A 26063-nucleotide genomic window follows, 5' to 3' on the forward strand; every position below is an offset into this window, starting at 1 on the left:
GCATCACTTCCATCTCCACATTCATAGTACAGTAAAGTAGCTCCATCTTACCTTCTTCACCCATTGGATACTTGCTGCCAATTTCTATAACACACTCCACCCATCTGATTGGTCACTCAACAAATGACAACCGGAATAAGCGTCACGGGGCCACTGAGCCGAAAATACAGTGATTTCTGCAAAAAGTGAAAGGATCATTATTAACCTAGAGGTGACATGAATCAATAAAATGACACATTCCTAGATACTGGGCACACACAGTTGCATAAATAGACTTTTTCCTTAGAGGAGAATAGTCCAGGTGTGGAGAGAGAGATGTAAACAAATTCTCACACTTGTGTGAAAAGTGGGAAAAAACTTGCCATGGGTTTAGAGCTACCAAAAGGTGATATGACTCACTATATGTGCTTTTGGTATTTTGACAAAAAGATAAGAGCAGCCATCCATCCAACTTCTTACACCATGCTACGGACATCACATCCATTTGCTCCAGCACTAGCAACAAACCTGTAGGGGGGATATCAACTCTTGCAGCCAGTTTCTGAGAGAACACACATTCTATCTGAGTCCAAAGTAGGTACCTTCCCTTCGCAAGGGACAAGCACTGTTCTGGTGCTGCCAGAGCCTCGTGGAGTGACAGTCTCAAGGGCAAAGAGAGACAGGGGTGGCGGTGGTGGTAGGAGATGTCATCCCTACCCCAGCGGAGCTGAGCCCTGGGCTGACAGAGCTGCAATTCTTCATCAAGACTGCATTTCTCTCCACCCCCTCCCGCACTACAGCACACTCTGGATTTCTGTGTGGGGGCTGTGTTCTGCCTGGATTCTGGTCTGATGCATCTTCATATCTCCCAAAGTGTTTAACACATTTCCTAGCCCAGAGCAGCTGTTCAATGTATATCTGTTCAGTGAATGAAGAGAGGAATATGGAGTGTCTGAACAGCTGTTGTCTTCAAAAACTGAGGCACTGATCCAAGGAAGGTGGTGGCTGGCATAGCTGTAACACAACGGCATAAAGGATTTCTTGAATGTCCTTCATCTCTAGGGTTTCTACCTTCTAGGATCAACCCAGCCAGCATTGAGAAGAGAAACAGCTCTGGGGCACCTGGGTAGCTCAGTCAGTTAAGCGTCCAACTCTTGGTTTCGGCTCAAGTCATGATCTCAGGGTCGTGAGACTGAGCCCCGTGTCAGGCTCTGCGCTCAGTGTGGAGTCTGCTTGGGATTCTTTCCCCTTCCCCGTCCCTCTCCCTCTGCTCCTTCCCCTCCTTGCTTTCTCCCTCTCTCTCTAAAATAAATAAAATATTTAAAAGAAAGAAGTGAAACAACTTCTTTTTTGACTTTATTTATTCTTTCTTTTTGTTTCCAAATATACTTTTCCTTATCTCATCTTGGTTCCATCCAACAGCTATTCCTCACACACCACACCTTCCCCAAACAACAGCAACAACAGCAATAAGCAAAAACCCTTCTTGGTGAAGGGCTGAAATAAATTATAAATCTCAAATGTGTCCATAGCATCTTGATTTGGTGACTGAAGCAAGAACAAGAAAATTTCCTATTGTGTGCTATTCCCAGGATGTTGAGGACAGAACAGCAATGGGGTTATTCCTAGATGAACATGGAGTCAGAGAAAAAGTCACATGGACAATTCATAGAACACATAATTGATGAAGAACCCCACTTTGTTTTGTTTTGTTTTTTAAGATTTTATTTATTTGACAGAGAGAGACACAGCGAGAGAGGGAACACAAGCAGGGGGAGTGGGAAAGGGAGAAGCAGGCTTCCCGCCGAGCAGGGAGCCCAATGCGGGGCTCGATCCCAGCACCCTGGGACCATGACCTGAGCCGAAGGCAGACGCTTAATGACTGAGCCACCCAGGCGCCCCAAGAACCCCACTTTGCAACCACATTACATGTTGAGCTAGTCTCCAAAAATGCCCCCCTCCCAAATGAACCATACCCCCAGATATCCATGCCCCAGGACCCCTTCTATGTGAATCTGAGATGTCCTTGGGTCACCAATGAAACATAGCAAAGGGACACTCTAAGATTTCAGAAGCTGAGTCATAAGAAACCTTAGAGCCTGTCTTGTGCTCTTGGAAAACTTCATCTGGGAGAAGTCAGCTGTCATGTCAAGTCTGAATACTCTAGACCCGCATGCTGTGAGGAAGCTCCAGCTAGCCATGTGGAGAAGCTGCGTGGATAGAGAGAGAGATGCCCAGCCATACCTAGCTATTCTAGGCACCCAAGCTGAGGTGCCAGATGGTGAGCAAAGATGCCATCTTGGACATCCGACTCAGTCAAACCTTCATGTGACCAGCCATCTGACAACACAGCGTGAGAGACCCCAAGTAAAAACCACCCAGATGACTTCACTAAACTCAACTATAAAAAGTAATAGTGAATTGTTATAAGCCGCTAAATTGGGGACAGTATGTTACTCAGCAGGGGACAGCTAGTACACCATAAATGGAACAGACGTCGCCACAGGCCTCACCAATGCATCGCCACTCTGGTTGTCATGAGCCCATCTGGGTCTCTCCCCCCACTATTCAAAGGGTAAGACTCCTGCCCAAGGTGTGCAGCCCATAACAACCAAGGTGGGACCCGAATTCAGCAGCGCAGACGTGACAGCCTGCACTCCTTCTCTTTGCATTCCCCAGTCTCCAGTCAGTTAAGAATACAGCTGTATCTGTAGCCAGTGCACTTTTAAAAGTTTACTTCTCAAATCCATAAAAACTAATTGAACTCCCACTTTGCCTCGCATTGTTTACCTCCCTGAAAACTATCCCCTATAAAACTCCTTTCACCAAAAGCCTGCACAGACAATTAAGAGCTTTGGAAGGAAAGCAAAAATAGCTGGGTGAATTGTCTATGAATTCCAATGACTGCAAACATTTGAGAGAGAGGGGATGTAGGTTCTGCAGAAAATGTTGATATACAACCGCACCATGCTTCTTAGGAAAGAAAACAACGACAGAAGAAATCTTAGCTGTTTCTGTACTTTCAGCAGAGTTAATGGGAAGAGAGTTTGTTGGGTCTGAGAGGCCTATGCATGTACGATGCTTGTCTTCTCTTTCCGCACTGGAGTTCCTGCTTGGAACGTTCGTTTTCCCTCTTTTCCTCTCATGACTGCGCAAGACCTGGAATCTCGTGTTCCCTTCTGAGCCACGGAAATCCAGCCCAGCACTGTGGCATCTACCCCTACCTACTCTCAGGGTGTCTCCCCTTCCTTTCTCAAGGCCTGCGTGCCATGACTGGCCCGCTCCCCATACAGGGTCACCGCCTTCTCCCAGCTCCGTCCAGGGCTGTGCTCAACCACCTGCAGTACTGAGCCTCCTAGGGGTGCAGACACATGAAGCCATATATAACTGCAGAGAGGTTGAGAAATCAGGAAAAAGAACACTGAGAAGCAGCGATGGAGAAATCTTTAGCGAGCCTACAAAAAGCAAGGAGAAAAGCCAGGGTAAGGATGGGGGTATGATTGTGGCAGATATCTCTTGCTGAGCTCAGAGTGTTTAGAAGGCTCAGTACATGCAAGTCCATAGGCTTCCCTTTGACCCACGAGTCACACTGCTGTCCCTCTCTGAGGATCTCTGCTCCAAATCAAATGCCTTGGCTTATTGATCTACATGTATGGGTCCTTTTCAAGAATGTGGACTCAGCCAGCCCAGGCATGGGCTAAGATCACTATTTAGAGTACAAGGGCAACAAAAACAACAATATGTAGTTCTGGGGTTGGGGAAGGGTAAGGGCTGAAAGTATATGTACATTCGATTAAAACAGTCCCCACCTCACTGACTCCCATCAACACGATCCTGGGACACTTATGGTGTATGCAGTGCTGGTGCAGGTGGGGCGTGGGGGTGGCAGGTGAAAACGGAAAGAGTTGTCACTGAGCGGAGCAGGGGAGCCCAAGGACACAGAGACAGCTCCATTTTACAGACGAAGAAATCGGCTAAGCCGTAAGTGCCCAGTGCTTAGAGCAGGGAAGCAGCTTGACTGGACTGGATCACCAACAATCCATTCCTCTCCTGCCAGATTTAAGAACCTACAATGAGGGCGCCTGGGTGGCTCAGTTGGTTAAGCGACTGCCTTCGGCTCAGGTCATGATCCCGGAGTCCTGGGATCGAGTCCCACATCGGGCTCCCGGCTCAGCGGGGAGCCTGCTTCTCCCTCTGACCCTCTCCCCTCTCATGCTGTTTCTCTGTCTCTCTCTCTTTCTCTCAAATAAATAAATAAAATCTTTAAAAAAAAAAAAAAAAGAACCTACAATGAAACCTATTTCCTGGGGTAAATCATGCCTACCCCTCTAGCACATCACCCTGGAAAACTTCTACTTTTTGCTAAAACAATGCAACAGGGAATTTCCAGTACTTTGGTAGGGGGCTGACTGAAACAAACTATGATTAAATAGATGACTATTAAATAAACAAATGAATACCAGGCTTCTTAGACTGCTGTGTTATGGCAAAGAAGTCAAGCAAAGGCCATGTGATTTTCTGTTGTAATGGAAAGACCAAGTCGTTCTGCTGATGTCGCTGTGTATTCTTGCTCCTTGGGCGGGAGAAGGGGCAGCAGAGAGGCAGCTGACTGAGGGCACCCTGTAACAGGGGCTTCTTCCTATGGTACATGAACGTGTTCCTGACATTGCTGAAGGAATGAATACACTCAATTAATAATCATCACTGGGTGTTTCTCTTTCCTGTTATCGCCAAAGTTCCAAAACCATATGGTGAAACATATTTTGTAAGATAGGTTTATAGATTTTGAATTTAAAAAAAAAAAAAAAGAAAGCGGGGGAGGCAGTAGGCTATTGAATGTGAGGAAACATTCGATTTAAAATCCATGCTTTGTCTCTTCCGAGCTAGTTTGACTTTGAGCAAGCAAGAACTTCCCGAGTCTGTTTCCTCACTAGAAAATGGGGATAATAACAACTATTTTGCAGGATGACTTTGAAGAATAATGATAATAAATGCACTACCCCACTCAGAGTAGGCACTCAATAATCAGTAGCTGTGATTACAAAAATGTATAGATTGTGCTTTTTGAACTGTGCATGATTTAAAATTTATTTGCTATTCATAAAGCCCTCTGGTAGAGGTACAAGCATTTATATAGAACTCGTATTCATGTATTTTGCCTATATCGTATATAACATATACTGAGTATTAATCTGTAAGCATTTCCCACACCAGTCTTTTTCATATGAAGAAGCTGTGTCTCAAAGAAATTCAGGGATCCCTCAAAGTTTACCAGCTCAGCTTGGACTTCTGCTCCCACTGAATGTTAAGGGCTGCCAGCTCCCCGCCACTCATGCCTTCCTGCAAAACCTCCAAGGCTGGCTCCTCATCCCCTGCACAGGGATGACGCCCCATGTCTGACCGTAATTACAAGAAAACATCCAAAAAGATGTCCTGGGCTCCAAATGGATTTGACACAGTGGCCCTTTAAATCAAACTCTTAACATGATTATCTTTATTTCTCTTTAGCAGTTTTTCTAAGTAAGCCATGCCTTTAGAGGCACCTAATACAAAGTGACAACCTTCCCCGTTTTCCAAAGCGCCGATGGACGGGCGTAGAGAGAGTCCATTGTCACCATGGTAATTACCGCACAATACCTGGCGGCCAATGGACAGTCAGGAGGCTCAGGCAGCGGCTGAATCCGGCATTGTCCGGGCCCGATAAAAAGATTAGAAGCCCTGAAAAGCCGGGGAGCGGGATCTCACAGCTCTTTCGCTGGGCCCTGAAAGGCCCATTGTGCTACCACCATAAATTCTGGGTTCTCCGAGCACTTGACAACTGAAGCCAGGGACAATAGAATTCTTGTGTCCAACAAAACACTCCTTGTCCAATGCCGGTCTTATCAGCCGCATTTACAAATGTCTTTCGTTGTACCCAAATAATTCCCTATTAGAAGGACTATTGGGAGCAGAACTAAATAAATATTCACAGCCTTTGTAATATCGTTGGGAAATGAATAAACAAACAGTCATCTAGCATATGAGCAAGCCTCCTGCTACTCTACATTTTATCCCTATTTCTTGCCCAAATGATGTCGGTCGTTTCGATTTCTCTCCGTTAACATATCAATAGCTGTGATGCTGGAAACCAGTTTTATTGGCCACCTACTACATACCCCCCATATACATTTGCCTTGGTGCTTCTACATGCAATTTTCTTTTCATTGGTCTTGCCAACAACCCCGGGGGGGGGGGGAGGGGCTTGTTTTATTTGGTTCCTACCTCCTAAAAGAGAAAAGAATGCAACCTCAGAGAAGTTAAATAACTTACCCAACGTACCAAAGCTAATTAATAGTAAAATAAGAACTCCAACCTAGATTTTCCTGGCTCCTAAGGCTCTGCCTTCCCTCTATGCCTTGGTGGTTTCTCTACTGAATAAAAAAGGAATAAAACATCAGAATAAGGGAAAATCTAAGCACATCCACCATAAAAGTCACAAATATACATGGAGTCTGTTTATGTACTGTTATAGAACCTGAGAACACTTAGAAGAGAAGGAAAAGAAAGAGGCTTTCTTCAAGAGAGTATATTTTATTTTTGCCCTAGAATGCCAGCAATTTTACATTTTAACCTTTTGAGGGGAGGGAGAAGTGGCAAGCAAATAAAAATGAACACAACCCAGCTTCAGGAAGGTTTCAGGGATGTCCATACGGTCAACTGGTAAAGTTTTAGAAAGAATCGCTGGGATAAACAAAGCAAGCAGAGCACATGCAATCACAAACGCTCAGAACAACATTTATGTCTCCTCCTGCAGTTTATTTTATTTTGGTTATCTGTCTCCTTGTTGTGAATGAACAAGTATCTCAGCATTTGACAGTAATGCACACGGCAAAACAGAAACTCCTTTCTTGATGGAAACACTTCCTAGAGGACAACAATCTTTACGTTAAATAAATATGACAATATTAAAACTCTAAGTGGTTCCCTGTCAGGTCAGGAGATGTCTACCCTGGTTAACACAGCTTATGCATTTCTCCCCAGTCTGACCCCAGCCTCACCTCCTGCCCAAGTCAGGCCTGCTATAACCCGATCCCAGCAGGCTGTGCACCTCTGTTCCTCTAAATTTCTCCCCCAAGGAGAGCTCTTTTTTATTGTGTCTGTCTGCCTCTTCCAATGTTGCATCCAAGGAAACATTGAGCTTCTTGAAGACAGAAAGATGAGATGTAATATCTTATACTCATTTTTGTCCGGCCCGGGTCAATACCAGGCTAACCCTCTACAGAGCTTGGCTTATTGGACAAATAGATGAATGGTACTAGTTAAATGGAGAACAACCATAAAACTGTATTTTAAAAATTTTAAAACACGAAAATCTACCTTTTTATCTACTTGATGTCAAAGCACAGGTATAGTTTCTAATTTTTTTTTTTTTTAAGGACTGTAATGATGTCCTCACTTGGCCCAAATTCTGCAGCCTAGATAAAAGCTGTTTTGATTTGTTTTCTAAAATAGTTAAAATCTATACCTAAAAATAGGCTATCATTTTGCAAACAATTGGCTATTAACAAGACTGGGTAACCAATAGGTACTTCCTGACTGACTGACGGCAAATCCATGTGTTTGTGTAAGAACTGAGTTTGAAAAACGTGATCGATATTTCCCAAATACTTCAGATGCCAAGTGAAGCATTTAATCATCTTTGAGGATTTAAGGGCATGGTTATAGTCATGTACACATGATGTGAACTATTTCAGCTCTTCTATACCCCCAGGAGCCAGGTGTTATGTAGACACAACTTAATCCAAGCAGGCAAAGATGATTTCTAACGTTTATTGAGAGTTTGTCACTGGGTTAAGTGTGTGTGTGTGTGTGTGTGTGTGTGTGTATAATAATCTTATACATCAGGTACTATGATTTTCTTTATTTCATAACTAGGAAATTGATGATAAAAAAGGTGAAGTAAAGCTGCCCTCATTCACCGAGCTATAAAGCAGTGAGGCCAGGATTTGGACACATGGAGTTTAAACCAAAGCAATTCATCCAATGGCCATACTCAACTGCTCTCAGCAGACATGAACTAGGGCACTAATTTAGAGAAGTAGTCCAGTGACTTTTTTTTTAAGTGACCAGTGACTACATCACTTTACCAGACTACTGAACTATCCAGAGAGAGAGAGAGAGAAAGACAGAGAGCAGCCCCTGACGAGGGCCCTCCAAAGAAATGATGAACAGTATATAACCCAAAGCCTGAGACTTTATATTGAACAGTTTATCAAATTTGGGGAACTTCCATACAACCAAGGAATCAACTCATTTGCAAAACACCATATTCATAGAGTCAAAGAAGTATTCACACACACACACACACACACACAAACACACACACACACACACACACAGCAGTTTTTGCTGTGTGCTGGAAGTAGTCACCGTCTGCTATCACCTCTCAAAGTAAGAAAAGCAAGCTGCACTGTCCATAGCAATGAGAATGATTTATGATATAATAGGAGAGCATTCTCTCTGGGACCATTATGCTTGGAAAGAAACAAAACAAGTTTTCTCAAAATTAAGTGGGGCCGTCCTTTTGCAATGTAAAATTAAGCTAAGAAAAAAAAAATGCCGTTTTGTTATTTACCTCTTCTGAGACAATGATTTTGAAGATATAAACTGTACACATTGATAACATTCATAAGCATCACAAAGGAAAAAGCATGTATGTTTTCTTGCCCGTTACATATCCATTGTTACAAAGGTGCACGCTACATGCTCCCAGGTAGCTTTGGAAAAATCGAGCTGGTAAATGAAGAACTGTGTCCTCGATCCTGAGGTCTCACCTATTTGCGAGCGCACTGAAGACCCACGGCGGGTGGTGCCTTATACTTTTCTTCAGGCACAAATTCGAATTTGACCACAGAGGGGCTGACATGAGCCAGCAAGTGAGTCTAGCAGGCACTGTGCATCCTCATTGCACCTCATTAGGTACAGTGGATTCATTCAGGGGCAGCAGGGGAAGTGGGCCATTAAAATGTTTCAGTTATAGTTTGCTGCACTTTATTGGTGGAATAAAATTCTTCACTTGTATGCACAAATTTTGACATTCTTGAAGATCTGGGGGAAATCCACATGCCAATATCAAGAATTTAGCATCCCCTTAGAAAGCTTTATCTGGGCTGCTCCCCCAGAATTCACCTCCCAGACTCATAGATGCACACACATCCTCGAAGTTTCATTTCTTTCCTTCTTTTGTTTTCATCTTTTTTAAAATAAATAATTACAAATAAAGTCTACTCTTACTAATTCCATTGATAAGAACCAAGAATAAAGACAAAAACAGCATTATCAACAGCTGTGAAGACTTGGGTCATCTTCCCAGACTAAGTTTGGGTCAATGGTGGGGAAGTGACAGGCAAATATCCTATTAATAGTACTCAAATCAGAGGCTCTGGGACATCTGCCATTGCAACGTCCACTTATTAAATCTCTATCTTATGACTTCATCCAAGAAAACCAGGCTGGATTTTGAAGCAGGTTTACTTTATACCTTCTTGGCTTTGATATCCGTGGTTGTCTGATACTGTAAGTGTGTAAAGTTACAAACACACACACACACACTATTCACTTGTTGGTTGCTCATCTCTGGAAATATTTAAAATACATTTCTTATCTGGCAACTTACAAAATGAATCTTGACATCAGGTACTGGGGTGGATTTGATGGTCACTAAGTTTCTTTCCTGTTCTGAGTCTACAGAATTCTATAATCGGAATAATCAGTTCCCTCGCTGAAAGCAGCCCGCCATCCTCCTGCAGAACTCTGACCACACCCAGGGGAACACTGAGCTAGAAGGATCTCTAGGAACTATTCCCTCTCTAATGGTCTTTCATGGGCCCAACCTGATGCCATGATGAAGACCATCTTTACAGGGACACTTCATGTGCAGAAGACCATGAGGACACCAGGGGTCTCCCTGTAGCTGCTGGGGTGGTGATAAGAAGCTACAGCTAGGTTTCATAGTCCTTGACAAGATGGTCTGGTCACCTCGAAGAAAGCCAGAACACCCTGTCCAGGGGCCAAACCAAGTGGTTACATCAGCAAGCAAACAGAGGGAGAGCAAAGGAAGGGAGTTAGACAGATGAAGGGAAGCAGAGCCTCTGCTAGGGGGTGGAATTCAGGTCCGGCAGGCCCGTTCCCATTTGGGGCTCCACTACTCACCAGTTCCATAACCTAGGACTCTTACAGGACTCTTACCTATAAAATGGACATTCTTTGGACACATGAGATAATGCGCACAAATTATGCTATTGTTTCTGGCACTAATTCACTGTTCATTAAATATTATTAGTCAACATCATCATGATTAAAGAATTTATCAGTTTTCTGTTATAAGGACTCGATATAAAGAAATATTAAAGAAATGAGTGCAATGTCTGACACGATAGGAGCCCCACAAATTACTGTGATTATTTTTGGCATTAAATGACAATGAGTCAGGACATAGGTAATTCTCTTTCAATCCAGATCTTAACAAAGAAAGTCTCCATTTGTAGTAATTCCCAAATAAACCTCTCTTTTTAGAAAAGGTAGTCTCAGGTTCGGAAAAGATTCAATTATATTGTTTCTTTTAATTATGTCAATTTTGGGGCTACTCTCCATTTATCACAAGAGGTACTAGTTTACCATCATCAATGATAGTAATATAATCTTCTTCAAAAATATTTAAGAGAACCAGAATGAGTCAAAAGAAAATATTAAGTAAATAACCGTGTGGGTTGTTCCCCAATATTTTGAAGACAACCATGAATGACTTAATGATTATTTTACAGATGGAGAGACCGAGGCCCTGAGTGGGCAGTGGGTGAAGAGGAGAGCCCACGCGGACGCTGCCTCTGGCAGCCCGTGTCTCTGCAGCATCCTCACCCATACCTCGCGCCGGGGCAGGTGTGGTCAGGACTGTGAGGAAAGACTATCGTCCTCTTCCAAGGGCAGAAATGAAATTCAAAGGAAGTGACAAAAGTCAGTCCAGACCAGAGCTGGTGACGGAGCTGGGTGCAGAGTCTAGCAGCTCTCTAGGAATCTAGGTCTTCGTGGAGAAGAAACTAGGTTGAAAACTCACAGGCACAGAATCTACCTCTGTACCTCTCCCTGTAATTCATGGCACTCATTTTACAAAGAGCCAGTTTTATTCCAAAGGAAGTTTAAGACTGCCTGCAAAGATGTAGGCACTACAGAAATGAATAGCGCTGCTTCACATAATAAAAGTGAGAAAAGGAGAAACAACAGCACAGTATCACAATCTGAGTGAAGGTTCATAGGCAGAGCCCAAGCAGAGAAGTCCTATACCTGTCAGGGCTGTGTCACACAAAGGGACAAGGACGCACAACCAGGCACAGGAACTCAGAGCCCATGAAGACAAAACTGGTCTTCAGCTCCATCGCAGCCATTCCAGGGACTGATGCTAGACAGTTCTTTATCCCATTGTCCCCCCCCCACCCCAGATTACCCGACCCTGCCTTAGGCAGTGAACAACATCCTTAGTGTAAACATAATAGAACTAGAATATTTGGCAGCTTACAGCGGCACCAGCACAGCAAGGACCCTCAGAGTCTCCAGCAGGTGAGGGAAGGAGGTGGGGGAGGGTGGAGGCAGCATATTTCTCCCAGGAGGACATGGGAGCCAGCCCATCCTCCACACACTGCTCTGTGCTCCAGGTTTCAAAACACTGAAGGGCTCCTGAGTCTGGCCTCCTCTGCTTTTAACAATAACCAAGCCTTGCTTTGTTCTGGGTCCTGTGCTCAAATGGCCATATCCTCTATTTGAAAGTGGACAAACCTGAGACACAGAGGATGGGTAACATACCCCAGTCACCCCGCTTGTCAGGGTGCAAACCCCCCAGGTACCCCCGACTGTACTCTGACTGCTGTCCCTCATCATCACCTGCCTTTCCCCCAGGGCAGGCCCCTCATTAGGGAGCCAGCAGGCCTTCAGCCTCACTTGGAGCAGCCCCTTCCTGGAAATGACCATTTTTGCTCAACTTACCATATTGCCCCACTCTTCCCGACTTTTCACTCCTACTTTTTGCCTTTGCACAGAATACATGTTCTCCTTCTCTTCTTCATAAATGTTCCTTGTCCTTTAAGGCCCTGGCCACGTTATTTCCCCCTGATAATCCACCTTCCTTTTCCAACATCTCACACACACACACACACACACACACACACACTCTCTCTCTCTCTCTCTCTCTCTCTCTCTTTCTCTCTCTCTCTCAACTCACCACGGCATCATCTCTATCAACCACTCATCCTGTCAATCAATGTTTCTTGCGCATCTACTCTGTGCCAGATACTGGTCAAGACACTAGAGTAGCAGACAGATGGGGTTGCTTTTCTTGCAGAGCATTCATCCAGTGGTAGAGTTAGAAAACAAACAGAAAAATAAACAGTCAACAATTAGTGATACAGGACACAGGAAATTTATAAAGGTTAATAAAACAGAGACTGGATCATGACTTTTTCCTCAGTCAGCACTCTCAGGCCTAGCTCAGAGCTGACGCTCAGTGTTTGATAGGATGAGAGGCAACACCTACAGCTTACAATCTTTATCAGTCAGTCAGGCCTCAAGGCCTCAGACACCTTGTTGTTCTAGGGAATCACCTTCCCAGCCATTTGTCTGCCACCCTAATCCCTGTGAGCTGGTGAAAAGCAGAAACTCTGTCTTCACACTGGTTACAGATCCTGCGGTACCTACTACGTAATCATCTGCATTTACTACAAACCATAACCACAGAGACCCAGACCTGAAATTTGAGGGACATCACAAGTCATAAGACTGAGTTTTTCCAGGTACCCCAGAGGCTACGGCAGGGGCTATGGTAGGTGAGAGGGCAGTATGGGGAAGTTCTGGTATCCCCACCTTCTTCCTAGTTTCTTCTACTCAATCCACAGCTATGTTTTATCCACTTTATACATATTAGGGTTTGGGGTCCAATTTTATTTACAAAAATCTGAATGAAATCCATGGAATCAAGAGAGGAAAAATAGAACTAGAGAATCTAAGAGTTAAACTGCTCCTATGAATTCTTATAGAACCTCCTTGTGAACAGATGTGCACATTAAGATATGGACAGATGTATACAACCACAGACAGCTAGACAGTGACAGAACGCACAGGTGAAGTGAAGGGATTATATATGAGGGCTGGGGGTACAAGAGTGTGGAAAAAGGAGGATAGTAGATCAGTAGTGGGATGTGCCATCAAGGGAGGCAGAGATCTTCCCAGCCCCACTGATCTCTCACTGGAACTCTGCCTTCTTGGAGATCTGACCGTGCATTCATTTATTCTTCCTCTCACTTACCCAGCTGTGACATGTAGAGAATTTCTATGTGCCAGTCTCTTTGCAGAGAGCAATGTGTGGAACTGGGGGCCATGTTAAGATAAAACAGAGGGAGGAGGGAGGGAAGGAGGGAGGAAGGGAGAAGGAAGGAAGGAGGGAGGGAAGGAAGGAGGGAGGGAGGGAAGGAAGGAAGGAAGGGAAGGAAAGAAGGAAGGAAGAGAAGAAGGAGGGGAAGAAGGAAGGAAGAAGGGAGGAAAGGAGAAAAAGAAGAGAGGAAGGAGGGAAGGAAGGAAGATGAATATAAGTGCGAGGTAAAGCAGCCAGGTGAGCAGGAGGTCCTGAAACGTCCTGCCTCCGCTGTCTTCCCCAGCACCAGGGGTCTGGCAGCTGATCTAAAGTGAATGCAGAGTTACAAAGGATGTAGGTGGGTGAGGAAAATGAAGAGAGCTCCCCAAATAAGATGTGACTAAAGAGCAGGCAAGGAGTGATGACAGCACAGTTGGATCCATGAGACTGCCTATTTTTAGTGGCCTCAAGAAGATTCTCTCCAGTGACCTTGCCAAATTATGATGCAAGCAGAGTTAATGAAAGCTCTCTCAGCCTTCTCTTCCAAGTCGGCTCTTACCAGCACCCTTCTGCCGACTCCACTCCTAAAACACGGTGACCTCATTAAAGGACTGATCCTAACAGGTTTGACCTACAAGTGAGCGCGCGGATTCACTTCAACAGTTCTCTGCCTTTCCTGTTGTTTGTTCCTGAAGACCTTCACTTTCCTTTGCACTCACATTTGTACTGTTTTTGTTGTTCTGCCTTCCGGTTCAACGCCACCCAGTTTCAGAAATGAGGAAAACGCTTCTCGCAATTAGGGAAGAGGCTTGCTTTGTAAATCATCCTAATTATTTAAATTACAAAAAAAATAGAAAAGTAACCAAAAAGTTATGATATTGATTAATTCCAGGTTTCTCTATGTGCATATCTCAAACATTCTTTTTTCATTAGGGAAATAGGGCCCTAGGGCTGTGGGAAATGGACTCCTATGGAGTAACTGACTTAAGCACAGGGCCTTCTAGGTATGGCCAATCTCTTATGATCCCACTCTGCTTCACCCAAATTCCCAGTAGGAATAATATCCTTCTATTCCTGTAAAGTCAAAAGTGCCTTGTTGTAATAGGAAAATGTGTAAGACTGGACACGCCCTGCATGGGATAGCAGTTCTTTCCCAAAGTCACAATTACGTGAATTGTAAAGCAATGTGGAAAAATATGTTGGACCATTTCAACGTCGTTCATTAGGAAAGAAAATCTTTACCCCAATTACAATAATGTAAAAATATTCCCAAGTTAAATACTGAAAGGGAGGAGAAAAATAAGGACTATGAGTCAGAGTGAATGAACCGTGGGTGATTTTTCCCTTTTCTTCTTCCTCATTGCTTACATAATTTTTTTAAAAATTATCTGTCCTGGACACAAATTTTTACTTCCATAAATTCTCATCATGCAACTGGAAGTGTCTCTTTTGCAGGTAAACACCTGAGCCAGGCACACACCCAACGTGAAGCTGTGCTGTGATAACCGAGTGCCTTCATCACTTCCTGTACAGCCGAACAACCGCCCCCCTCAGAAAACAAAAACCCCAAAACAAAACAAAAAAGCAAACACTAAAAAACTACTCTGCTTCGAGATGCAAAAGAACCAGTTAATTTATTCCAAAATCGAAACAGGAAAATAGTTTATGATACTAAATGACTGAATCATTGAAGTGCCAACTGAAATATCGATACCATCAATTTCATTCTAAAATATCCACTGGTGCGGGAGAATCCAAGAAGGGAGGACAGCAACTACCAAACAGGTAACATGAGATGGTTATCCCTGGAGGCCCCCTTTGTCTCTTCCAGTTCCTTCATCCAAGACATACCCACTGACCACCTGTAGTTACCTGGGGCCGTGCTGAGGATTAGAAGCACAGTGATGAACAAAGCTAGACCCTTGCCCTTAATGAGCTTACATCATCACCTAATTTTGGCTGCTCTTACTTCTAGCCTGGATAGAGTTACATAGGAGATCTCTTGAGATTTGCCATCTAGCCCAGAATAAATTATCCAGGAACAAGATAATGGGCTGTAAATAACACAACTGGCCTTCACGTCAGGGGTCCTGAGTTCAAGCCCAGGCTCTTACACTGGGACCATGGGCAAATCTCTCAGCCATTCGTGGCCCCAGTTCCCCTATTGAAACAATCAGGAAGCAAGTAAGCTGAATGTCTTAGAAAGCTCAAAGTTCCATTATTCTAGGGGGCAACACGCTCATTTGTACTCAGCGTTTTCATAGACTTCAAACTAAGCTATAAACAGAGACTTCAAGCAGGAATATATGGTATATTTGAAAGGTGCTAAGAGAGAATCTTACAAGAGATTCTCATCACAAAAGGAAAAAAAATGTGTAACTATGGGAGGCGATTGATGTTAACTAAACTGATGGTGGTGATTATTTCACAAAATACATGTATATCAAGTCATTATGTTATATGTCAATTATATCTCAGTAAAACTGGGGCAGGGGGAAACTAAGCCAGAAACTGGAAAGCATGGAAAGAACATAGGGCACTCTCCTGCTTACAAAAGCTAATACCTACCCAGAAGGAAAGAGGAGGAAGGAAGCAAGGAGTTGTGACAATAATCTCTTCCTTAAAACCTCCTTAAGCGTCTGACTATTGATCTCAGCTCAGGTCTTAATCTCAAGGTCGTGAGTTCAAGCCTTGCACTGGGCTCCACACTGGCTGTGGAGCCTACTTAAAATATATATATATTAAATGTATGTCTTAGAGCAAGTGACTCAACTCTACAAGGATCAGTTTCCTCATCTGAAAAGTGACATCTGTGAAACCTAACTCACAGGTTAGTCAAGATGATATATGCAAGGCACTCTGTACCACTCCAAACACACAGAGGGTGCTCAATATAGCCAAACTAAAATGATGAGTTAACAAGAATAGTATATACTGGAAGCCCCTGCCAAGCCTGAATCTTGCTCACTTTTCTTTCCACCTGGCATAGGTCAGTCACATAGAAGGTGCTTAGTAAAATAAATAAATGTTAACACTGATTAACTCATACTGATTAGAAGCTCTGATTGGCAATTATGTACATATGATTAATTTAAAAGTGAGAACACAGATCGGTTATTACTTTATAAAAATACAGCTTGTTTGGGGGGAGTATCTTTCAAAATGCAAGGTAAAATGATGATGAAAAGGTCACGGACTCTGGGACATGCCAACAAAACCAACCTCCCACGTGGCTTCTGAGATCAGCAGAGGCAAAACCAGATGCCTGAGTCATAGCCCAGCAATGCTGTAGCAGGGACCAGTTGGAAGCATGTGCTGTCCCAGGAACGGTCCCAACTGAGCTCTTCATTCATTGAACAAACAGTTCCAAGGTTCCTTTGAGTAACTTCGTGGTGCCCTTTGGCAGAAGAGAGGCAAACAGAGCTGACACCGAGAGCAGAAGATGTGAGAACCGAGGCTCCAGAGAAAGTGCCCCAAGGAGAAAATAAAAGGGGATCAATTCAGGAAAACCAGCAAGCCCATTAACTATTCCATGCAAAGCCACAGGACTGTTGTCCGAAAGCAAAGTCCCAACAGAGCAACAGGAAACGTCAGCCTTCATTTAGGGAACTGCCACACACACACACACACACACACACACACACATCGACATGCACACACACTCAGTCCAAGGAGGTAGAAATGACTCTAAAATAACAGAGTCCACTTTGAATCACAGTGAACTGTTACAATCTATTTATTATGATGAGCAAGGGGTACCATCGTGGTTCTCTGTTAACTAGGTCAGGCACCAATTGGTAGTCAACTCCACAGACCTGGAAGATTTAATGAGGAGAGGATGAGACAAAGGCGGAAGATGGAAATAGTGCCCCAAGCACGTGTCCCCAGCCTCCACAATCTGGCAGTGGGGCCCAGTCCACGCTCTTTCTCTCAGATAGACCAGAACAAACTTTCAGAAACTCCTAAGATAGGCTCAGCAGTCCATGCCAAGCTGCTGAGCCACGGCTCTGGCAGCAGCGACCAAGCCGGAATTAAAAGCAACCCCTGAATCGGCTGGAGATGGACCTGAGCGCAAGTGCAGGAATAGCAAACTCGCACCGGGGAACGGAGCGCTACGGCCCAGGCAAGACAGAAATAAAACGGCACCGCCGGACCTAAAGCTGTGCCCACAAAAGCACGTTGCCGGGATCTCTGTGTCACCATCCTCGTCCCTTGTCTGGGCTGGGCGGTGTTGCTGGCACCTGCACTCAGGCTGGCAGATGGAGAGGCCAGGCTGGTTAAATCCAGTGCCTGCTCACTCTGTTGAGCCGTTGGCCGCCTCCAGTCTTCCTTGAGAGGCAGGATCCAGGGTGACAACAGGCCATCTCCAAAAGCCTGCTTTCTTCTTGGATCTTAGGGCATCTCCTGGGAGGACACCAGACGCTACGGGGGGGAGGGGGGTGGCCGTGAGAGGGTGCAGCCCTGCTTTGTTCTGGACAGCCCAGAGCAGCAGCCTCCCGGGACAGCCAGAGGGGCGGCCCGCTCCTGGCGCTGCCTGCAGCCCTGTGAATGAGCCACTGTGGTGAGACACACACCCACTGCTAATGAGTCCCACACAGACACCAGCCCGAGGGGCAAGGGCAGGGACTGCTGTATCCAGGCTGAGCAGGAGCGAAGACAGGGACAGGGCGGGACCCATGTCGCCCACCTGCGCTCACAGGTGCTCCCAGCACAGCAGCGAGGATCCTGAGATGTGTGTCTTCCCTAGAACTGAAAGCCTCTTCTCCCCTCCCCTCCTGGCCCAGTTCAAAAGAAAATGGGAGCCAAAACTTTACGGATATTTCTAAAAGGCAACTACCATCATGTATCAACTCTCACTGCATTGTTTTAAAGAGCATTTTAACATAAAAAAAGTAAAAGGGGCAGATTATCAGAATTAAAAAACTTGGCAACCTATTACCCGTTGAAGAAAAAAGTGTGCATACATTTGCTTTAGAACTTCGAATATCATGTAAATTCATTTTACACTATTCTACTATAGATTTGTGAAGCAGTAAGGAGGGTAGACTCCGGGAGCAAGTTGCCTGGATCTGACTTCTACCTCCTTCTACCCTTAGACAAGTTATCTCACTTCTGGGTACATCTCCATCTCCTCATCACTAAAATGGAGATTAAAGCAGTACCTCCCTCATAGGGTTCTTATAAAAATTAAATAAGTTAATGTCTGTAATACACTTAGCATCTAGCAAGCCCTCGATAAATCCTACCTGCTTTGATCATTAGCATCATCATTAACATGATGTATATTCGGCAGCTGAACTGAACTTGGAGCTTAAACGTTCAGGTTATAACGCAACATTCCTTGCGTATAATCACAGCTGTTGAAAGTCCAATAATATAAATAGAGGCATGCAGATCAAAATGGAAACAACTCCATGCAATTTCACTTGCTGAAAATTTAGACTATTTAGAGAAAATGGAAACCAAAGCTCCCAGACCTCCTCCAGTAGTTTCTCCAGGCTTCTCCCTCAAGGAACCAGAAAGGAGAAGACTGCAGATCTCCAGGTATCTTCAAAAAAACCTCACAAAGTATTTTGAAAATATCGCATTAAATATTGCTTGTGCTGATGACTGCCTCGTTTGGCACTCTTACAATTTTGGACCTGGAGTGACTCACTCACCTCATATTAGCCCTGGCTCTGGCTGGGAGGGAAGGCCTCCTCTTTCCCAACATTCCTTAGAGAGTCTGCTCCCCCTCTTAGGTCACCTGGGGACCTTATCAAAATACAGATTCTGCTCCAGGATGGCTAGGGAAGGGAGCTGGGATCCTGCATCTCCAATAAGTGCCCAGGTGATGGCCAAGGGGCTGCTGAAACTTGCCACACTGGCAAGAAGAAAGCAAACACCTGAGTTTGGTTTTGGTGTGTTCCTTTAATGTCCTGGTTGTTTGCAGACAACTTGGAAATTCTTTCATTATTCATGGGAACTGCTGTTGTTAAATCTGCAGCTAAGTCCTTGGACCCAGAGGCAGGGAACATTTGTTGTTTTGTTTTGTTCTAAATCAAACAAATAGAATAAAGCAAACACCCATTGACTCCTAGTGACTGCCCTTTGGGGAGTTCATTTAACTTTCTGTTTCCCTTGTTCCTCTGCCTGGCTGAGAGAGCAGGGGCAGGAGCGTCACAGAGGACGGAGCTGGGCATTGGTTAGCACTGCAAAAACACCCAGGCTCCAAAAGGAAGAAGTTTTGGGGAATAAAACAGCACCGGTTCAATATACCTGAATCAGCCATCTTCCATGGCCCTTCAATAAAACTCCAAGGGACAAGCAAGAGCACAGAGCTTTGGACTTTAGGGATCTGGGGTTCCGGTGAAGGTTCCATCACTTACTAGCCATGCTACCTCAGGCAAGTGACTTCATCTCTCTGAACCTTGGTTTCTCTATCTGGAATGTGATCCTAATGGTGTCTACCTTACAGGATTGTTGCTCTGAGACAATCCATACCTACATATGTAAGATACATTAAAAATAACTTTTCCCGAAGTCAAAAAAAAGGCACCTGAGGAGTTGAGCATTAATAAGAAGCTCCCGTGGATGTACCCTTGTTTGTAATTTTCTATTTCCAGGTCCACGCCTTTCTCAGAATCTGTGTGTGTGGTCAAAATAGTATTTTTCTTTATAAGCTTTTCCTAATTATTGTACAGAATGCTGCAAAAATTATTAGGGAATTAGTAAATCATCTTCTATCCTTGGGTGGAAGAAATGGTTAATATTTTTTTATTAAAATGCATGTACCTAGGGTTATTCTTAAGAAAGGAATCAAGCATCCCTGTAGACTCACACACACACACACACACACACACACACACACGTGCACTCGCGCGCAGCCTCCTGCTCTCCTCCCTTGCAACCCACAGCCCCATGTCCTCCACATGGTGGATCCTAGCTCGTGTGGCTGGTAATCTGCTCATCTCCCCACGATGTGGGGGTGAGCCTTGCCAGACTGCTCTGCCGGAGTGATAAAGGGAAGGGGAAAGAGGACTGAAAAAATGGCTATCAGCCAGGCCTTTAATTTTCACTGTGGTAGGGGCAGAACATCAGCAAGCTTGCTTATCTCTGAAAGAGAGACAGCCACTCAGGCAGAGGATCACAGGAATCCACATGTGAAAGCCCTCTTCCCACTCTCCATGTGGGGCGAGGGGGGCTCTTCATCAAATCCTACTTACAGGACATCTGTGCCACTGCCCATGTAAACAAGCCCCTCGGCTCCCATTCAAGCATTGTTGCAAATTTTCCTCTTCTGGAGACTATTGCTCCAGGCAGTGGGCCACTGCACAGAACCCTTCCTCCTCTAGGGATTTCTCTGTCTAAACAGGATTTATGATGATCCCTTGGCAAGGATCTTTGAATCACTGCCTTTCACAGTATAGTAAAAGAGTATTTCAGGAGAATCTACCTTGAACAAGCAATGCATCCCTGAAGATTTATCTGTTTTGATGAAACGGACACAGCCCCATGCTCCCAGGATGCTGTCCCTGGACGAGTGGCCACTGCCGCAAAGCCCGTGTAGACGATGTGGCATTGAATGGATTAGCTGTGTGACCTCGGAGCAGCTATTTAACCTCTCTGAATAAACTGTCTCTAAGCTGTCACTTCTATAAAAGGGAGATGATTAGGTCTTATTCTTGGGGCTATCATGAAAGTTGGTTTAAAGGAAGATCACTAAGGAGGGTGAAATGCTGTTGTAAGATAATTCATAATACAAATATATGATACAAGAACAATAGCAGTACTTTTCCCAAAGTCCCAAAATAGCACCTATGAAGTTGGACATTAATAAGAAGCTCCATGGATGTACCCTTATTTGTAATTCCCCCCCCGCCCCGGTATAATCAAGTACCTCGTGTACCCTGCACCTGGTTTATGGGTGGACCTCAACACACAGTACCTCTGATTTTTGGTAAAGGAGGTGTGATAAGAAGGAAGGGGCACTGACTGAGACTGCCTAGCGCTCTGCCTTCAGGAAGGGCTAGGAGTCTCTGGTCCCGGGCAGAATGCGATTAGTGTGCCGGCGCCTCTGAGAGTCTGCCAACGAGCTGCCTTCCCCTGCGAGGGAGAGTAATTGTGTTTCAGCAAAAGGAGCACAAATCCTGCCTCACCACTCCACCACTTGTTAAGCTCAAATTTCGTTTGTACCAATTCTAGACAATTTTCTTTGATTTATCTCCTACAAACCCCTCTTCCAATTCCTGCATCCCAGCTTGAAAGGCATGGCTGTCTTTGCTTGTTCTTTTCTCTTTCACAGGGTGATGCCAGCAGACCAAAAAAGAAAACCCTCCCTCTCTGAGGCTCGCTGAGCTGCTTCTTCACCTGGAGAAGCCATCAATAACTTCCATCAATGGCTCACAGCCTGAAAAAACGGAGGACGGGTGGAGAAAAAGACAGAGACAAGAACAGCTCTCGCTGATCCAGCCCATCCTGGGAGTGTGTGGTATTTCTAAGCCTATAGACACTTGAAAAGAGTTCTGGTGCAACCCAATTTTTTGAGGGGCAACTGAGACTGAAGAGTCTAAGTAACCTGGCAACAGGCATGAAAGGAATTATCAGGGACATAAATAGAACCTAGACCTGCCTAACCGCACGTTCTGTATACTTTTCACTGTACTGCGTTATTTGTGACTGGGGAAAAAATCCCGTAGATGCTCATGCCTAAGCAAACACTCCATGCAAAGGTCACTAAGAAGTAAGGACGCCAGCAGGCGTAACTTCCGACTCTACCATTCCGACCTCTGAACACTTGGAAATCACTTAATCTCTCTAAATGTCAGTTTTCCTTATTTGAGAAAAAAAAAATGGGTATAAGCATCTTTATTGATGATTACACATGGATAAAATGAGATAATGAAGCAAAGAGCCTGGCACCACATAGAAGCTCATTGCAGGTGTGTATCCTCCTTTCTTTGCTCCATAAAAAAAATTTTTATTATAAGGCAGAAAAGTAAAAATTTAATATAAAGAGAATAATTAATAATGGAAATGAGGATATTGCTTAGACTAATTATACAAGTGGTAGTCTAATGCAAAAGCACAATGGCAATTGAGAAAAGACAAAGGAAAAAAGAAAATTAGCGAAGGCTGAGTCTCACCCACATAGTCTCCTAACATGTTCCGTGTAGCCAAGACAAGGCAAAAGTGAATTATGAGGTACCTTAAAATGTACAGGTTTGACAATCAACACAATATGCTTAAAGGAGGAAATCCTTTTAAATTAAATATTAAGCCATTACACAGCTACAGAACTCAGCCATATCAAGTTTCACAAATATTTGACGGTATATCTAAAAGAGCTTTAACATGATAGAGTTTGCTATTCTGTTCATCCTCAAGACTTTGCAGCATCTTACCTCTGCCTATCAAGGATAAAGCAGACTCTTTTCAGATACTTTTGCTTCAATTTACATTAGCCAGAAATGCATCTGTATGTTCTGTGTGCTTAACACACCATGTTGGCTTCATTCATTCATATGGAAACATGAAGATATTTAGTTTAAGTGTTTCTGAAGCAGAAGGTGGCAATTATGATGATCCTCTGATCCTCGGACTATGATCATTTGCTCTAGCTGTCCCTCCCCCACCCCCAGGGGATGCATTATGACTGAAAGCAAATTATGGCATCATCCGTTCATTCTTCTGGACATTTCTTTCCTGTACATATCTGGATGATGTATGAAAGTCAAACCACTCTCCCTGATGCAGATAGTGAAATCTAGAGAGCTAAATCTGTGATGGTGTTTGTCCTCAAGACTTTACAGTTTCTTGCTCTCACTCTGTTATTTTCCTGTGTAAAAAAACGGTCCACAGATCCCTCCTAGTGAGTCAACATGCGTGTGTTTATTGAGCTTAAAACCACTGTCCTATGCTTGACACATGTGATACATTAATGTTCCTGGTGGCAGTAGGTATATTTAATGTATCAGTAGTGATAGAGTATCCCTGATATTAGCATCAGTGAAGACGCTACTTCGTATTATGCCATTACCCTAATAAAGGCATAGGATCCCCAAAGGAAAGCACGGATTCCCCTACTAAAACACAGTTGGAAAAAATCTCCCATCGCACTGGGAGAAACTGACGTTTCTTTTTCCAGAAACTTTTTACAATGGTGTTATCAATCTCAAAATATAAATAATTCTAATCTAACAGACATTTTGATCAATAAGTCATCAAGCATTTATCAGGTGCTGCTTTCTGCTGAACTTTGCATAGTCGTGAGGCAGGTAAGAAATAGAGGTTCCTGTGGGGGGATCCTGGAATCAGCAACTCAGACTGAGTTCAGCTCCTCATTGCACAGGGGAGAAAGCTGAAGGGACCAAGCAGAACAAACACCACTTGGGGAATTGGGGGCAGGGGCTTACCTAGAACCCAGGGCTGCTGACTGCCTGACCTCAAGCAATGTAGTCACTGGCTGTTCTTAGTTTCTAAGCCTAACAATGATTCAAAACGAATACCACCTTGTCAGTGAAAAGTGACATCAGCCCAGTGCAATACGCCTGCACTTATTCCTGAAAAACGAGGAGTGCTCCAGTCATGTGAAGCTTCAGACATCATCATCAACTTTATGAATGTGGACAAAGCCTTCCATGTACAGGGACATTGTGAAATGTATTCAGGCAGCAACTATTAATGAGCATGCACTGTATACTAGGAGCTGGGGATACAATGACATATACAATAAATCTCGCTTCTGCATGAAGTTTATAATCTAATTAGTGACTACTAATAGATAACAAATAGGAAGGAAGAGTTGTTATAGGATAGTTGGTCAGAAAACCCTCCCCAGCAGATTATTTCAAGGGTGAAAAGGCTTGAAGGACAGAAAAGAATGAGCCCTAAGGAAAAAAATAGTATTTTTAAATCTGTTATTTATTTTTCCTACCATGGTTTTCTTTGAATTTTATCATAGGGAAAAACATCAATTTTCCCCCAAGATGTTTTCTGAATACATTTTTGTATATATATTTATATGTATGCTTTTACTTTGATACTTGTAGTGAAATTTATCTCACCCTATGTATGTGTGCCTATGTGTATTTGTGTGTCTGTGTTTTCCAATCAGCATTCAGCTGTGAGTGTCCCAGATTCTGTGATTAGGTTTTGATGCTTCAACTCCTTAGCATGGCCTGAAAATGGAAAGCCCTTCACAGCCTGGAGTCTCTCACCTTTCTTGATTCAACTGAGCCCTCTGCCCTGCCGAGTGCACGGTCCAGTCACACCAGATCAATCTCATTCCTTCACCATGCCAGGTATGTTTATGCTTCTATCATTTGCACAATGCGAAATGAAATGACCTTCTTTCTCTTATCCATGAGGCAAATTTTATTTCAGTCCTTAAAATCCATCTCTTCTCTCCAGCTTGCTCTGCCTGACTCATCAAGTGGAATTAATTGATCAAGCTCCTGGAAACTTCTCTTTGCTTTTTGTAATTCTGACTTCACATTTCATTATAATTACCCATACAATTCTTAGGTCTTATTTATTGATATTTTTCTGATTATCAGATAATGCATACTCGGTGTCAGAATTTTGGGAAATGAAATGCATAAATGAGAAAGTAGGGATTTCCTTTCACTATTTTTCTCCTATATTTACACAGTTGAGATCTTCTTCTATTGATTCTGACTTTGCCACTACTAAACATTCTTTAGGAGTCCTGCTTCTAATGGCAGCATAATGGCCTGTGAGGATATACAACAAATTATTTAACCGTTCAATCCCCTACTATTGGGCTACTTGGTAGTTTAAAAATTCCTATTATAAGTAACAATGCAGCAAATTTAATTGTACATTAATCTCTGTCCATGAACCCACTCATTCTGTTAGAATGGATGCTTAGAAGCAAAATTACTGGATACAAAGAGGTGAGATTTTAAACTTCTAATATACATAATGCAGATTAATTCCAGAAAAAATATTTTAATTAACACAGCCACCAACATGATAATGAAATGTCCATTACATTCTCCCTGTCCCCTCACGGTAACAATCCGTCTACCCACAGATTTTTTTTTTTTTTAAACAGGTGAAAGGCATCATTGCTTGAATTTCTCTTTCTTTGAATAGCAACACAGCTGAATTCTTCATGGGGTGACGGTATTTTTCGCATCCCTTTACTAGAGCTCTTTGTTCAAATACTAGAATACTTCTTTAGGTCCTATTTGTTTTGAGTATCTCCCAGATGTGCTCTTTAGTCATAATTTTACTTATGATATTTTTGATGTACAAAAGTTGGCAGTTTAATTTGTCCATTCTTTTCTCTGTGATTTTTTTTTTTCCTTAATGATTGTTTCTTCACTTGCCTGGCTCCCTGATGTACCATGACCTCCATTAAGACAGGTGTCCTACTTTATTCATCTTTGTGTCTATAGCATTTTATGGAATGGCAGTACCCGGAATAGAATTATCACTCAATAAATCCTTGCCAGATTGTAGTGTATTGTATTTTCTTACTAAAGTAATCTCTCAAATGATTTGCTTTTATATATTAAAATGCACATATTTATAATTTATATATATTCAATATATTTACTATTGGATAATACTGCATATATATACCTCTCTATATTCTATATTTCAATATTTCTCTTAAATATTTAAATTGATCCATCAAACCACATATTCTGAGAATGGGTATAAAAATTTAATGGTATTCCAAGGATGCGCCATTCCGTGT

The 26063-nt window shown here is 43.4% G+C and overlaps 1 protein-coding gene across 2 annotated transcripts in view; it reads right to left on the reverse strand.

The window, feature by feature from the left end:
• The window catches only part of CDH11 (cadherin 11), a 142726-nt gene that overhangs the window by 81611 nt on the left and 35052 nt on the right, over positions 1–26063 (reverse strand). Inside the window, exon 2 of one of the 2 annotated variants that reach the window (XM_032424354.1) lies at positions 52–176. The exons of the other annotated variant lie outside the window; for it this stretch is intronic. The gene's annotated coding sequence lies outside the window, so the exon portion shown is untranslated. The remainder of the gene's footprint in view (positions 1–51; positions 177–26063) is intronic. 2 annotated transcript variants of the gene reach the window in all.

This window comes from Phoca vitulina, unplaced genomic scaffold (assembly GCF_004348235.1).
Source record: "Phoca vitulina isolate PV1807 unplaced genomic scaffold, GSC_HSeal_1.0 scaffold30, whole genome shotgun sequence".
In the NCBI taxonomy this organism is placed as follows: domain Eukaryota; kingdom Metazoa; phylum Chordata; class Mammalia; order Carnivora; family Phocidae; genus Phoca; species Phoca vitulina.